The sequence below is a fragment of the Urocitellus parryii genome, chromosome X (assembly GCF_045843805.1).
Source record: "Urocitellus parryii isolate mUroPar1 chromosome X, mUroPar1.hap1, whole genome shotgun sequence".
NCBI lineage: Eukaryota > Metazoa > Chordata > Mammalia > Rodentia > Sciuridae > Urocitellus > Urocitellus parryii.
The window spans coordinates 23,873,152-23,879,013 of record NC_135547.1 but is presented as its reverse complement, the minus strand read 5'-3'; the positions used below and the strand labels follow the sequence as shown (position 1 = coordinate 23,879,013).

The window sequence follows — 5,862 nt, the reverse complement described above, 5'->3', positions numbered from 1 at the left end:
AATCTACAATCTTATTATATTATGCAAAAAATAAAACTGACAAGGATCTCCAAAAGTAAAACACCATTCAAGTAAATGAAACAAAAACATCACCAATCTAAATTCATAGCTGTGCCTCCTAATCTCAAAGCAGTTTGTAGATACAAGGGGTATTTCAAAAAATTGTAATGTCATTCAGATGAACAAGAAATTTTGCATAGATATCCAAAATTTCAAACTTTAAATGATTTGTAATTAACGGCTGAGCCCTTGTATGTTGCAGTACTGAAGGTTCCATGGATTCTTTAATAGCGTGAGGATTTTTTGATTTAATAGGCATGAGGATTTTTGAGGTGATTTGTTGCTGTCTTGTTCTCCTCATAGAGCTGTATGAAAAGGAAAGTTTTATCGTGTAGTTCAATCAAAATATTTATTCACTTATTTATTTATTTCCTTGAGAGCAGCTCAAAGTCATTTAGCATATGAATCTATGTCATACTTCTTCAGTTATCATCTAGAAGTGAAATCTTCTAGACATCTAATAGATTCCAAGAATCCTGCACTATTATCTTCTATAACTTGTTCTTTCAATTTGCTATTTGTGAGATAGCTTCATGAAAATAGTTATTGAGGAAACCACATTTTATTTTTATATGAAAAATTTTGGATTATGCTTCTTAGTGTAATTTCTCACACCCCAATATGTCTACAAGGCATCAATCTGATTTGATGGATGGTGCATTATTGGATGAACATGACCAGTAGCTGTTGGATCCATAGTCAATTCTTTCACCTTATTTGCTTATTTTAATGAACAGTTTATATTTTGTTTTGTTTTTCCAGTGCTAGGGATTGAACCTAGGGCCTTGTAAAGGCTAGGCAAGTGTACTATCAAGCTACACCTATAGCCCATTCTGTATTTTAACAGAATGCAATTTTTGGAGAGATTGTGACAATCACATAGGTATAACAAGCTTCACATATGAATGAATTTCTTAATACCTGAGTAAGTTAACTTGCTTAGAGGGAATATGATGTTTATTTCTACCTAAGACTCTAGTATGCTCCTTTAGAGGCAAAGGATTCTTATTAGGTTCAACACCTGCTTTCCTAGTTAGTCTCTCCACATCAGAAGTATCAACTTGTCTTTCATTTCTAGTGAAGTTAAAAATATAACGTTGCCTTGTACTTTTCCTTTCCTGCTAAGAATAATCTGAAATAGTTTATAGTTCCAAGATGAATGTTCATTGGCAGATGTTCATTTATAGATGTTCTCCCAGTGTTCTCTGTTAATGCCTTTCAGCACATCTTCAACAAACATGACTTCCTGTTCCTATAATGCTACAACTTGAACCTAATGTTTCCCATAATCCACCACTCTTAATTTTGTTGACCTATTTAGCAAGTTAAACAACTTTCCACTGTAAATTTCAAAGATTGCATATATTTGAAGTTATATAGTTTTTATAGTTTGGCTTCATCCACATTAAAAAGAGATTTAGAGCTTCTAATGCATAGATTCTTTTTTTGCATCTTTTTTTTAAATTTTTATTATTGGTTGTTCAAAACATTACATAGTTCTTGACATATCATATTTCATACATTTGATTCAAGTGGGTTATGAACTCCCATTTTTACCCCGTATACAGATTGCAGAATCACATTGGTTACACATCCACTTTTTTACATATTGCCATACTAGTGTCTGATGTGTTCTGCTGCCTTTCCTATTACAGTAGATGGGGTAGAGAGAGAAGATGGGAGGGGAGGGAGAGGAGGGGGGATAGTAGAGGATAGGAAAGGCATAGATTCTTTAGAGCAATCCTGTTTATTCCCTGAAAACTTATTACCAATGGTATGTGTTTTTCCACTTCCTATCTGCCCTTAGGCAAAGCATGGAAATTATGTCCCTTTCAAATACTATTTCTACTAGTGGTCTGCCTGAAAATCATTACTGAATTAACATTTCCTTACACAAACATACATTATATTAAATAGAATCTTCCATTATTAATGATCTGAAATCCAAATATCCTCTATAGTTTCTTAATATATACATTATGTCATAATTTGGATTTTTAGGATCAATATCCTGGGTTGTTTTTTCTCTAAAGTCTAGATATTACAATTTTTTATTTTCATTTTTTTCATACAATTAGATGTACAACCTGTATTTTTTCTTGTGCAGAGGACTCTGCAGAATATTGACTAGACATGCATAAGTAGAATCAAATATTCTAATGTCCCTTGAAGGAGGGACCTGCTCACATTTTGAAACACAACCTAGTGAAATATTTAATAATATATTTTTGCATAATAAAGGTATCAGAATATATCAGTGAACCTCTGGCTTTAGATATATTAATACTAATGAATAACCTATTAAGTTTTAACTTGCCTTCACAAACTTCCAGGTGACCTGGTTGTTTTAGTTTTTTCTAAATATACAAAATTGGTTTTACTAAGTAAAAAAAAAAATAATGAATCTCTTAACACCTGAATAAGTTTACTTGCTAAGAAGGGAATATGAGGTTTATTTGTACCTAAGACTTCAGTACACTTCTTTATAGGCAAAAGATTTTTGTTAACTTCAATTATCATACATATGTATAAATGCAATCAAATATGAATGCATGAAACATATTACTCAAAAAGTTACAAGACAAAAACTAATAAATATAAGAGCTGGGCTTAGTGGCACACCTGTAATCCCAGTGACTCCAAAGGCTGAGGCAGAATGATCACAAGTTCAAAGGCAGCCTCAGCAACTTATCAAGGGCCTAAGCAACTTAGCTATAAAAAGTGCTGGGAGTGTGTCTCAGTGGTCAAGTGCACCTGGGTTCAATCCCTGGTACCAAAAACAAACAAAAGAAAAGAAAAAGAAAAAAAACAACTAATAGATATGATAAAAATAAGAATTATATTAATCAATAATACTCTATTTTTTCCTGGTAATGAGGATTGAACCCAGAGGCACCCTACTACTGAGCTACATCCCCAGCCCTTTCCATTTATATTTATTTATTTTTAATATTTATTTGTTAGTTGTAGTTGGACACAATACCTTTAATTAATTATTTATTTTTATGTGATGCTGAGGATCAAACCCAGGGTCTCGCATGCACTTAGGTGAGCATTCTACCACTGAGCCACAACCCCAGCCCCTCCACTTTTATTTTGATACACATGTTGCTAAGTTGCTGAGGATAGCCTCAGAATTGAAATCCTCCTTTACTCAGTCTCCTGAGTCACAGGAGTTATAGGCATGTACCATGGCTCCCAGATGGATAATAGGATACAGTCAAAAATATCTGGTGTTCATTATTGAGCATTGATAATGATGTATAACTGACTACCTTTCTATCCCCAAAATAGTTATCAGTCATGATAAGTCATAAAATTTGGAGGTTAGAGGATAATTGGTGAATAATTATTCTATTATAGTTTAAACTATGTTTGACTCTCATTTTTTCCATCTCTGCTCTTGCTCTTTGTTTGCCCCATTGATATTTGTCTTGATATTTGTTTCACATGAAGAAAGATTTACATGAAACTGTGTGGGATGTGAACCTCTTGTTCTATCCATCCATCATTGAAACATTATATGTCAAATAACTGATGCATTTGTTCAGTGTAGATTCCTGAATAAGAATACAAGTGCCATCATGTTTAGGTAAATCTATGTGATCTCAGAATATAACTGAACCGATATAATCCAGTGAATCTAGCATATAACAGACAGCAAAACATGAGAGCCCAATAAAGCTAGAAAGTACCCAAGCCCTAAATTAACCATTTAAAAAGTAATAAATTATTGTTTGAAGACTTTGATAATGTATTGTTACTTGTAAAACCATATAACCTAGTGAAATTGTATCAATCTAGCTTTCTAATATTATTTTTATACTTCAATATTTAAATACATACTATGGACTGAGGTCTCTATTTAATTCAGTCAGATTGTTTAAATGTTTTATGTCAACTGCTACATTATTTATCTTCAAAATAGAATAAGTCCATATTGAATTTGCTTCTAAACAGTTTTGTCAGACCACATATAGAGATACACTAGAGAAATAATCTAAAAATAGAGTAATCACAGGCAGTAATTACAGCACTTTGGACCTTACTTGAAATCAATAAACAAGATTACACTCAAAATTTGATAAGTGGAATAAAATCATTAGCAAAGCTTTTATTTGTTCTTAATCGTTAGTGAAAGATTGGGACATGTGTCATCAATACATAAGATACACACCTCTTAAGGAGTTAGAGACCAAATTAACTTCACTTATTTATAAAGAAATACAGACACTAGTATGGCAATATGTAAAAAAGTGGATGTGTAACTGATGTGATTCTGCAATCTGTATATGGGGTTAAAAATGGGAGTTCATAACCCACTTGAATCAAATGTATGAAATATGATATGTCAAGAACTATGTAATGTTTTGAACAACTAATAATAAAAATTAAAAAAAAACAAAAAAAAAATAATTAAAAAAAGAAATAATTGATACTTACAGTTTGAGAGAGATGGTGATCATTACAAAATTTTTAGATAGAATTTACCAAGATTGATCTCACAAATAATATGATGAAACTCTTTATAATTACCATGAAGCACTCAGTTTGTTTGAAAAGGACATCTTATTTTTTAAAACTATGAAAATTATTATAATTTCTACTACTTTTATTAATTAATATGTTCCATGTAGATGTCCTGAAGTCATTGAAAATAGGCAGCACAAAGTGTCACAAATATAGAAGAACCAATTAAGTAAGCTATAATGCTAATAAAAAGTGTTCTGAAAAGTTACTGAACTGTGGTAAAATAGAAGCTTGTCAGTAAACAGTGTCCAGAATCACAAAGCAAATCTCCATCAGTAAGCAACATTCAGGATTTCTAAATTTAGAGATGAATGCATTCTCAGCAAGCAGTGAAAGGCCTATAGGGTTACCTGATACCATCAGTGCCATGTAACAATATCCTTTATTTTGGTATTCATTTTTTAAAAATCTATCTCACACTGCTTCCCATTGTTAGCTTTGCATTTATTTATTTATTAAGAAACCACATCCAGTAGAGTAACACAGACTGTTGCAGATAATTGTACTTAAATGCACATCTGTAGATAGGGAGATTTCCAACTCTTATTATCAATGCTGGCCCACATACTGTTGAGGTGATCTTTCAAAACCATACTCAGAGTGTTATTTACATCGAAGAAAACTACCATATATCTAGGAAAAATAAGTGGAAAATCTGAACCAAATCACTAAATCACAAAGATATCAGATCAAATTTTATGTTACATACAAAATAATCCTCATTCACTCATTCATTTATCAATTTAAAAAGTAATTATGGATATTTTATTGATATTAGTCACTGTTCTAGGAAAGAAGAATACAAATATTTCATGGAATATTCTTCATTTTCTTGCTAGAGACATAGAAAAAGCTAAACTAATTAGTTAACAATTTGCATTTATAACATGCACTAAACAGATGAAATAGAGTGGGTTGTGAAGTGGGAATGACATGTGAAGACCTAAACCAAAGTATTTCAACATCCAATTTCTGATTTCACATGTAAGGGGATAGAAAATATATTTCAATCCCAACAACATTCAAAAAGTGAAACAACTGAAAAACAAAAAGGATTTTTAGAATCACAAAACTGAAATCAAGGCATACATTTGCCACAAAAATTGGAGAGACATACAAACAGGTTCAGAGAATTATGAATGAGATGAGTGAAATATCAGCAGCAAAAGCTTAAGTGAAAACTAGTATCAGAGTAAGAACACTGATAATTGACAAAGAGAATTGGGCTCCGTATGGACAAGCATAAGAGTTAAAATTTCCCTGAGGGGCAAT

General features: G+C 31.8%; 1 pseudogene; it reads right to left on the bottom strand.

The window, feature by feature from the left end:
* Positions 1–489: 489 nt before the first annotated feature.
* On the bottom strand, positions 490–1,945 carry LOC113197107 (kinesin-like protein KIF2A; annotated as a pseudogene).
* Positions 1,946–5,862: the final 3,917 nt, after the last annotated feature.